This window comes from Galeopterus variegatus, unplaced genomic scaffold, assembly GCF_000696425.1.
Source record: "Galeopterus variegatus unplaced genomic scaffold, G_variegatus-3.0.2 Scaffold170, whole genome shotgun sequence".
In the NCBI taxonomy this organism is placed as follows: domain Eukaryota; kingdom Metazoa; phylum Chordata; class Mammalia; order Dermoptera; family Cynocephalidae; genus Galeopterus; species Galeopterus variegatus.
Window position 1 is genome coordinate 130224 of NW_007726281.1, and position 10604 is coordinate 140827.

A 10604-nucleotide genomic window follows, 5' to 3' on the forward strand; every position below is an offset into this window, starting at 1 on the left:
TGTCTTTTTTCGTGACCGGCAACAGATCGCAACCCTCAGTGTTGCCCCCGTACCGGACCGGGGACCGGCAACGGGATTGCAACCCTCGGTGTTGCCCCAGCTCCTCGCTCAGCCAGTGAGCGGGAACTGGTCTGTATGTGGGATCCGAACCCTCGGCGGGAGCGCCGCGGCGCTTCCCAAGCGGCGCACTGTAGCAGTGCGCCACCGGCCGGCCCTCTTTCCATATTCTAGATGCATATCATCCCCTATTCTTTTAAAAATGTGCTGCTTCACATGAATGCTTCCCTCAAGAACGTGCGTTTAGTATTGCATGTTTTGAGAATTTATAATAATGGGGTAGTATGATGTGTAGTGTTTTGATGAAGTTTTTTCCTTTCAACATCTTATATTTGTAATGTGTCTCTGTTCTGTTAAATTGTGGTTCCTTTATCTTATCACCTATATGCTGGTCCAGGGTACCACTCCACACACCTCTTTTAAATCAATTCTGCTATTGATGGACACTTGGGATGTTTTCAGCGTTTGCTATTAAAAGCAACCCTGCTATGATCGTGTTTCTACCTGTCTTTAGGTGCACAAGTTCAAGAGTTTCTCCAGGATACATGCTGGGAGTGAAATTCCTGGGTCATAGGTTATTTGTAACATCAAGACAATGACTAACTTGTTTTCCGAGTCTATAATGCAATTTAGAGTGCTATCAGCAGAGTGTATTTTAAACGAAACTTGGTTTTGTCACACTTAAAACTTTTTGCCAGTTTAGTGGGTGTAAATGGTATTTCATGATTTTACCTTGCATGCCTGATTACTAATTATTAGTCTGAGATCTTGATTTCTTGGAGATATTTGAGTGTAACTTTATTGGCAAGCTGCACTGTTCACCCCCATGTACTTACCACGTAACTCTCAGGTTGTTTTAACAGAATCAGGACACCGTTTCCTGAATTACTGTATCTTGGTGTAGGCAAAACCACCAATTTGAGTTTGGTTTGCTGACCTAATGGGGTCAAGCAATGCTTAACAAGTCACTCAGATTATTTGGGTCTCAGTTTGTAAAATTAGATTAATATGAGCGGCCCTTACTTGCCATACAGGAAGTAGGTTTAACAATGGAATGAGCTTCATCTTAGCTCTGGTGGAAAAATGATTCCTGGGGAATGCTTCTTCTGTGGATGAACAGTTCCAACTCCGTATTACAGATCATCAATGGATTTTTACAATAATCTTCCTCATTTTAGAGACAAAGTTGATGTCAGTGTTTAATTCTAGAGAAAGTTTCTAAAGTTATTTGAGAATCTGGCAGATTTTGGAGGAAACACACCTATAAAAGTAAAAGGAATAAATTAGTAACGTGTAAACTATGCTTGGATCGTATGAGAACTAGTGCAAATAGAAGTTGGGTAAACATTTGTTACTTGATGGAGTCCTAGGAGATAAGCCAAGTGGTCTGACTCAATCTCCTAACTTGGTTCAGGGAAACATTTTCCCTGAAAGGGTGCTCTTTGAGTTTCATGAAAACTCTCTTTGATTATACAGGCAGGTAGCTGAAAAGTTGCTTAACATAGATAATTACATTTAATTTCAAACTTTTTAACCTAGGGAGGCTACTAACATAGTTATTCTGAGCTGCTTAAATATCAGCTTCATGCTAATGAGGGAGTAGGCATGGCATGGGTAAAATTTTAGAAATCCCAGATTAGTTAAGAGACACAACCTCTCCCCTCTTTCACCAGAGGTCTTGAAAACTCTGCACAGCCTTCCTAACTTGAACTTTACCATTCTTACCCTTAGCTATTTGGCAGTAGAACTGTTAGAACTTGGACAACACATAGGAAAAGATGAGAGGAAAGGATATCAAATATTCTCACGGCTCAAAAAGCTAATCGGGAAGTGACAGAAAAGTTTGCGTAGTTCTGACCAACATAAATCATGATACAGACTGATGCACTGCTAAATTCTCTACTAATAATCTGACTGGTGCTTCTACATCTGGTATTAAACAAAATTTTATTTTTAAATTGCAACTATTCAAAGTGGTTTTAAATTTAATGCTTCTTACATCGTCTCAGGCATTCTGCAAAATGCTTGGTAAATGTAAGTGACTCTATTGAATTATCTCACACATAATTATAAAAATTGTCATTAAAATCCAGTAATAAACTGCATTAGCTACCACAAGATCTTAAATTCTTGTTAACTGGCCTGAAAGGCAAGCCACAGAGCAGTCGCTCCATGGCATAATTAATAAACTATATTAAATAATTTAAATTAAAAGATAATTGAAATATGACTTAGTTACTTGTATGGCATGCCAGTGGGTGATCATATATTTAATTGGAAATAAAGTGTGTTGAATCATTATAGATCTTTTTATAACATTGAGATAAAGTTAGTAGAGTTTTGTTTTCTTTTCACAGTTATTTACAAAATGTATCTCTTATAAAGCACATGTTTTAATATTTTTTCCCTCTAAAAATAACTAAATCATTCAGGGTGACTCTGTGTTGTGGGGAAGATATTTATCATTTTGCACTGCACAGTGATTTAAAACTTTATTTACTGTACAAGCAAATGATGGATTGATAACAGACATTTAGTTGTCTTTCCAAAAGAGAAATGAAAACATGTCAAATAATTTTGAAATGGGAAGTAAATTAGTTGACAACGTAGAATACTACTTAATATTTTTATTAAAAACTTATTTTGATTCTTTTATATTGCAGCAATTACAAAACACCTCTTGAATGAATGAACGTTAAACAACCATTCCTTTAGAATATGACTACTTTGTGGATAAATATATTCCTATCAGGACCTGCACTTTTCTCTGGCTTAGAGTAAAGCCTCTAAGATCATATGGGGGAATTTTTCTGAATTTGAAATAAATACCTCAAAAGTTCTCTTGTTCCTGAGCATATTTTCATTATTTGCAGGCTACTGAGTCTTGATTTTTCTGATTCTCTTATTTGTTCCTAAGACCTTTCCTCCTTTTTCTGTGGTCTGGAATATTTAAGAGTAGGGTTATTTATTCTTTAAGGATGGGCAGAATATAGCTATGAAATCTTCTGGTCTTTTTTAATGATACATTTTAATCACCTTTCCAAATTATTGCATGGAAATTGATCTATGTTTCATATTTCAGAAGAAGGTCAATTTTTGATAATTTGTAATTTGTTAGGCAATCTTCTCTGTCCTCTCAGTTTTCAAATTTATTGCCATATTCAAAAGATAGTTCTTTTAAAACTCTTTGAAATTTCTGATTGTGAGGTTGTGTTTCCTTTCTTATCCTTAATCATACACACACACACATGCACTCACTTTTTTCTTTAGTCCGAATCATAAATGTTTTTCTGTTTTATAGATTCTTTCAGAGAAGCACCTTTTGTTATGTATCTATCCTTTCTAATATTTCTAATATATTTTGTTGCTTTCTTTTTTTTTTTTTCTTTTTGTCTTTTTTCGTGACCGGCAACGGATCGCAACCCTCAGTGTCGCGCCCGTACCAGACCGGGACCGGCAACGGGATCGCAACCCTCGGTGTTGCTCCCGCACCTCGCTCAGCCAGTGAGCGGGAACCGGTCTGTATGTGGGATCCGAACCCTCGGCGGGAGTGCCGCCGCGCTCCCAAGCGGCGCACTGTAGCAGTGCGCCACTGGGCCAGCCCTATTTTGTTGCTTTCTATTTCATTAAATTAAGGCTTTTTCTTTATTAATGATCTCTTAGTAGTATCTTTCATTTTATTTGCTCATTTTCTACTTTCTTAGAGTAAAACTGATTCTTTTTTTAAAAATTTACTTTATAAATGTAGGCATGGATAGCTGCAAATCTTTCCCTGAACACAGTTTCATCTGTGTTCCCTAGGATTGGTATTACTTAATTCTTTGAATTGCTTTCTAGAGAATTCATATTATTAGTTGTGATTTTGATTCAAAGATGGACAATATTTCTTAACTTCCAAGCACTTAAACTTCTGGCCACCTTTAAATCATTTATCTCCAATAGACTGTGATTAGATAATGTGAGTATAAAATCTTCTTTTAAAAAAAGATAGTTTTGTGTGTGTGGTTAAATACATAACTGATTTCAAGAAATACTTCATGGAAATAAAAAGTATATTATCTGGAATTGAATATTTAATCAACTTGGTTGTATTATTCTATTTTTCTATGTACTCGATTGTTTTAAATTTACTGCATCAATCTAATTCTTAGAGTATCTTAAATCTCTTGTAATAAGTGTATTTTTTATTAAGCTATTCTTATATTTCTAGTAATTTTTACTTTATATATTTAGCTGCTGAACTGTTTGCTCATATAGATTTATGACATATCTGATTCCTAACTTTTGACTTTTATTGTTACATAATCTCTTTTTCTTAGGTAGTGTCCATAACCTTTAATTCCACCTTAATATTCATTTCTTTTTGCTTGCCTAGCTTCAAATCTTTATTTTTTTATATTTAAGCTTTCATTATCAATTTATTTACAAGTATGTCTCTTATAAACACTATCTAAAGAATAACTTTTTAAAATATATTTTTTGTTATTGCTTAATCCAATCTGTCTTTTAATGAGAGAACCTAGTCTATTGACATTTAGTAGAATAAGTGATATACTTGATCTCACTTATTGGATCTCACTTATTGCATATTATCTAATTTATTGTACTATGACTTTTTTCCTTAATTTTCTCCAGTTGATTTCTTCCAATTCCTCCTTGTTATCTTGGGAAATTTGATAAACATTTTCATCCCATTGATAATCACTTTCCATTTTTAGGCATTAATAGTCAAATATCTATTTTTTCATTTTATAAAAGTAAGATAACTCCTTCCTGCCCATTTTCAGAAGCTGTGTTCTCCCAATGCTTTCCCCAATCTAAAAAGAACACTTCCTTTTTCTCATTCTAGCTCTCACTTCTAGATGATATCTTGGGAATGATTTTGCATCCCTCCAACCTTATACTCAGCCCTAACTCTTCAGTTTGGCCAAGACAATTTAGAATTTCTGATTCCAGACAATTATTATATTATCATCAGCAGTAACAATCTCCCATGTCAATGCAGATGATGTATTCTCAGGAAATATATCTTTTTTCATTGAATGGCAGTTAGTTTTACCTCGTGGTTATGAGCGACTTTTTTCTCAGCAACTTTGCCTCTTAACTACGTAAACTTGGGTAAGTTAAATAACTTTTTTTGTGCTTCAGTGAAAATAATAATAATATTGTGGTGGTTTAAAATATCCACATGTTCTTTGACCTTCTCCTCAAAGAACTGGAGCCTATTTCCTCTCCCCTTGTATGTATGCTGGATTTAGTCTCTTGTCTCTAATGAACAGAATAAAGTGGAAGTGATGGTGTGTGACATCTGAGATGAGGTCATAAAAGTCATTGTGGCTTCTAAATCTTTCTCTCTCGGAATGCTCACTCTGGGGAAAGCCAGCTTTCACTTCATAGGGACATTCAGGTACCCTATGGAGAGGCCCATGTGGTGAGGAGCTGAGGCCTCCAGCCAACAGCCATGTAAGTGGACTTGGGTTTTCATCTCAGAATAAATGTTATTTTATCATTTGTTTAATTATTACCTCTAGTTTCTCTGGGCACCGAAAGCCCAAAAGCTGGTAAGGCAGTGCTTCTACAACTTTAGTGTATATCTTAGTTAAAATGCATATTCCCATTCAGAGTACTTGTCAACTAAGGGTGTAGGCGGAGCCCTAATGGGAGAAAGGCACTTGTTGCAACAAGTTCGTAATAAAATATATTGCATAAAGTTACCTATTATACACACTGGAGATGTTAGGCCTTTCCTCTGTTAAGATCATCCCCCAGCCTAAATGCCCCATGGGTAGGTTCAATGGAGACTTTGCCACAAAATGCTTGATTAGTCTCTATCCCACACCAAACCATGCCAGAGGAGGTATAAACAAGAGATGGGGAGCAGGGAGGAGGAATGAATCATATTCTGGAGGAGGCAGAGTTTGGAGAAGTTAAGAGTTTAGAACCTGAATTTTTCCTAAACCCAAATGAGTCAGGCAGGGTGCTAATATGGCTAATACTCAAACGTCACTGACTAATTACTTGTAGCTGCTGTTGTAACAATAGGATTAGACAGAAAATCCTACATTGAACCAGATTACTGGATAGAAAAACACTTAATTTCCCACCACCAAGTAGAATGGGGATTTTGCAAAGAATGATATGATTGGTTATGGAGGAGGTGACCATGTGTCAATGATTTGACTGAGACAACCTGACTTACACCTTTGGGCTTCATCATTAAGAGGTATTGCAACCATCTTCAGGTCATGAGAGTACAAGCCTCAGGACAAAAGCCAACCAGCTAAGACCAGAGCAAATTCCAAGAACTTGGGGCTTTAACTTGAATTACTTGGACCTACACTACCTTTAACTTCATACTGAAATGATAAAATAATTCACCGTATTTTTGAACCATTTAGAGATTAGTCTTCTATAGCCAAAAGCATCCCAATACAACATCTTTTTGGTACCTAACCAAATATTTGTCAATATTTGGAATATTAATTAAATAAATCTTTTGATGTCTATCTCTTCAATGTAATGTAAATATAGTCTGAATATTCATCGATAAATTATAGTTGGTCTGTAATATATAAGTATTACATAGCATATATTAATTGATAGTTATTTCTTCCCAACCTTTTTACTATTTCATGTATATGCATAGTAAATATATATCATTATGTTGATTAGACAAAACATAGCAGTGAACTTCGGAAGTTAATGCTCATTTTATATTTATTTAAATTATGGAAAAAGCCAAAGTCTTTCTCTTATTTAACACTTTTCTAAAAAGCATTTGAAATAAGCTAGTGTAATTTTTAAATGATTTGTACACCATGTAGACCAGAATATAGAAATAAACCAAGAAAAAGTATAAACAAAATTATTCTAGAAATTAAATCTTCATGAAAAAACAATTAAATGGTTGACCAACTTCTAGCTGATTAGATCTCTTTATTAAATGCATCCTTAGCTAGTGCTTCTTTTTATGGCTGCAATAATTAAAATATAATAGATATTTAAATCAGTAATTGAATTTGTTTTTAAAAAGCTGAGCTTAGTGAAGACTTTTGAATAAATAAAATTCAAGTAAAATGTTTTCATACTTCATGACATTTGCCTCATCTTAGTTAATGGCTGTAATTTCTTGTACTGTAATAATATTTTATTTTGATATTATTTTATTCTATGAAAAGAAATACATTTGAGTCATAGCCTGCATCTATGTGTAACCATGGGCTGGGAATTTGTCTATATGTTTGTTTCTTTCTTTTCTCACAAGTAAAGATATGGCAAATGTTGCCAAATTAGTAAAGAGCTAAATTTAAGATGAGGCATACTCTAGAGACACAATCCGATTAGCTTTGCATACTTTTAATTATTTTTCTCACTACCCTGTCCAACTTTGCCAGTAAGACCCGTGACAGTGTTTTCATTTCATACGACCAAGTGGTAAAATTATTATTATAATGAGAATGTTGTTTTTCTGTACTAAGTTCTTATAAGTTTAAAATAGCTCATGTTCAAAAAAGTGAAGACTTCTTTTTATAAAACAATTTGGAGAGAAAACTGTTACTGTTTTTTATGTCATTATTCTCAAGTTACCTATTTTAATGATATAATTTTTATTTTTTATTTTTTATTTTTTTTTTCCTTTTTTTTTTTGTCTTTTTCCGTGTCCAGCAACGGATCACAACCCTCAGTGTCGCCCCCGTACCGGACCGGGACCAGCAACGGGATCGCAACCCTCGGTGTTGCTCCCACGCCTCGCTCAGCCAGTGAGCGGGAACCAGTCTGTATGTGGGATCCAAACCCTCGGCGGGAGCGCCGCCGCACTCCCAAGCGGCGCACTATAGCAGTGCGCCACCGGGCCGGCCCTAATGATATAATTTTTAATGATGTTAAAGTATGTTAATGATGTTAAATTGTTTTTCAGACATTTTAGGAAGATCATTTAGGAAAAAACTATAAATACATTTATATCGTGTTAAACTGTGAACATTTTTTTCTCCTGAATTAATCTTAAAATCATCCTTATGCATCTGGTGATAAGTCCAATGGAGTAATATAATAGAGCAAAATGAATTTGTGTTTTAGCTCCTGTTAGTTGCATCCTTGTCCAAATCACATCTAGAAGAGATCCAGCCATGACACGAAGCCAAGAGAGCAGAGAAGGGTGATGGCAGACAATAATAAGATTTAGGTCTTTGTCTTCATCGCACTATTATTTAACTTTCATTGGCATCACAGCAATTGACTCACTATTTATTCCTTACAGGCAGTTTTGAATAATTGAAGAATTTAAAAATATCATCTCCTAGACAAAAGGATATTTATTCATTGACTCGTTAATTTAACACATGATTATTAAGCACCTACAGTGTGCTAAGCACTGTTCTAGACACTGGGTTTACAGCAATGAACAAAATTAATAAATTCTCTATTCTCGTGGAGTTCATAGACTAGCAGTGGGAAAGAGATTCATACAAACAAAAATGTATATACAATAATTCCGGAATTGATAGGTGCTATGAAGAAAAATAAACCATGGAAAGGGTTACATAGAGTGCTGGATGAAGGTACTAGTTCATAAAGGTTGGACAGAAAGAGTGTCTCTGAGGAGGTGACATCTGAGAAGAAGTGAGAGAGTGGGTCTAGTGGATGCTGAGGGAAGAATAAGTTCGAGATTCTGAGGCATTCATGTCCTGGCAGGTCAGTAGAACAGGAGGGTGCTGTGGCTGTAACTCAGTGTGCATCTTGGGGCAGTGGTAGGAAGACTATGGTGGGAGGAGAGGGTCACCTCATAGATGGTCTGGAAGGTAACCCAAAAGACTTTGTCTTCTGCTCTGAGATGGGAGGTCATTGGAGGAGTTGGAGCAGAGGAATGGTAGCATTTTATTTAGGATTTAAAAGGATTGCTGTGGCTGATCTGTGGACAATATATTTGCAAGGCAGCAAAAGTGGAGAGAAATTAGGTGATTGCAATGTTCAGGTGACAGTTGATGTCTTAGACTAGGATGATGTGGCAGATTGATTTCATTTGATGAGCTCAGTTACTGGCCTCCATGTTTCACCCTCTTTCTTGGACCTGTCTTGTCCACTGGAAGATGGAATAGCACCATGTGAAATAGCACCTGTCATTCCAGCTGAAGCCTTACATGTAAGTGACCCTCAACCAAGGGGGTAGACCCTCACCAAGACAAGAAGAGCTGCCCAACTGAGCTCAGCTGAGATTGGCAGAGCCTCACAGCTCATAAACTTATGAATTAGGGGTAGTTGTGACACAGAATTGTATTATTGTATGCATTGTATTGTGTGATACAGAGGGCAATCTTGGAAATGGTGAAAAATCAGTGGATTCTGAGTATATATGGAAGGGAGAGCAAATTGGCTGGGTGAGAGAGAGGAACCACATGACTCCAAATGTCGGGTCCACCGCCAGCCGACCTGAACAGCCCTAGCCTCATTCCTTTTGGTGGGCGAGCAAGTGGCCCAGATTCCTCTTTCCCTCCGGTCCCCCTTTCCCTCCAGTCCCCGTTAGGAGAAGATGGGGGAAGAGAGCCGTGAAGAGAGGTGAGCACAGCCGGCCCCAACCAGTCCTGTTAGGAGAAGATGGGGGAAGAGAGCCGTGAAGAGAGGTGAGCACAGCCGGCCCCAACCAGCCCTTAAAGGACACTCAGATGCGGCGGGGGTTCTGTCGAGCAGTTCCATTTATTATCACACAAGCACTTGCTTTTAAAGGCAAATGGGGAAGGGAGGTTTTTACATCCTCCAATCAGCTTAAACGTTATGAGAGCATGCATCCTGTCTCAATACCTAGCTATTGCAATCACGCAGTGTTCACAAGCACGGTGGCCAATAAGGGCTAAGACAAGGTTCCCACAGACACTCCCACCCTACTTCCTCCCAGCGCAGTCTTAGGCTGCCACGTTAATACGCCCTTGCGGGCCCATAATGGTGCCGCTTGTAATGTCACTTAAGGTGGCGTTAGTTTTTAAGGCCCGACAAATAGGGAAAATGCATCCAAACAATCAGCTTAAAGGTTATGAGAGCATGCATCCTGTCTCAATACCTAGCTATTGCAATCACGCAGTGTTCACAAGCACGGTGCCCAATAAGGGCTAAGACAAGGTTCCCACAGACACTCCCACCCTACTTCCTCCCAGCGCAGTCTTAGGCTGCCACGTTAATACGCCCTTGTGGGCCCATAATGGTGCCGCTTGTAATGTCACTTAAGGTGGCGTTAGTTTTTAAGGCCCGACATCCAAAGTCCTGCCCTGAGCAATTGGAAGAATAAATATGGATGATGGAAGTGGATATTGAATCCAAAATGAATGTTTGGTTAATATATTGTGACTCACTCAAATGAAAATCATGAAATAAAATTTGTTCCCAGTGTATCAAGTTTTATAAAATAGTTCTGCTCTTCATATAGTAAAAATCAACCATTAGCATGGCTTTGGCTAGAGACAGAGAAATGAAAAGAGTTAAAAACCTGCTTCTCTTTAGTCACTCTGTTAGAGAAAATATATCAAAGTCATACAGCTCAATTATTTTTGAGAGTA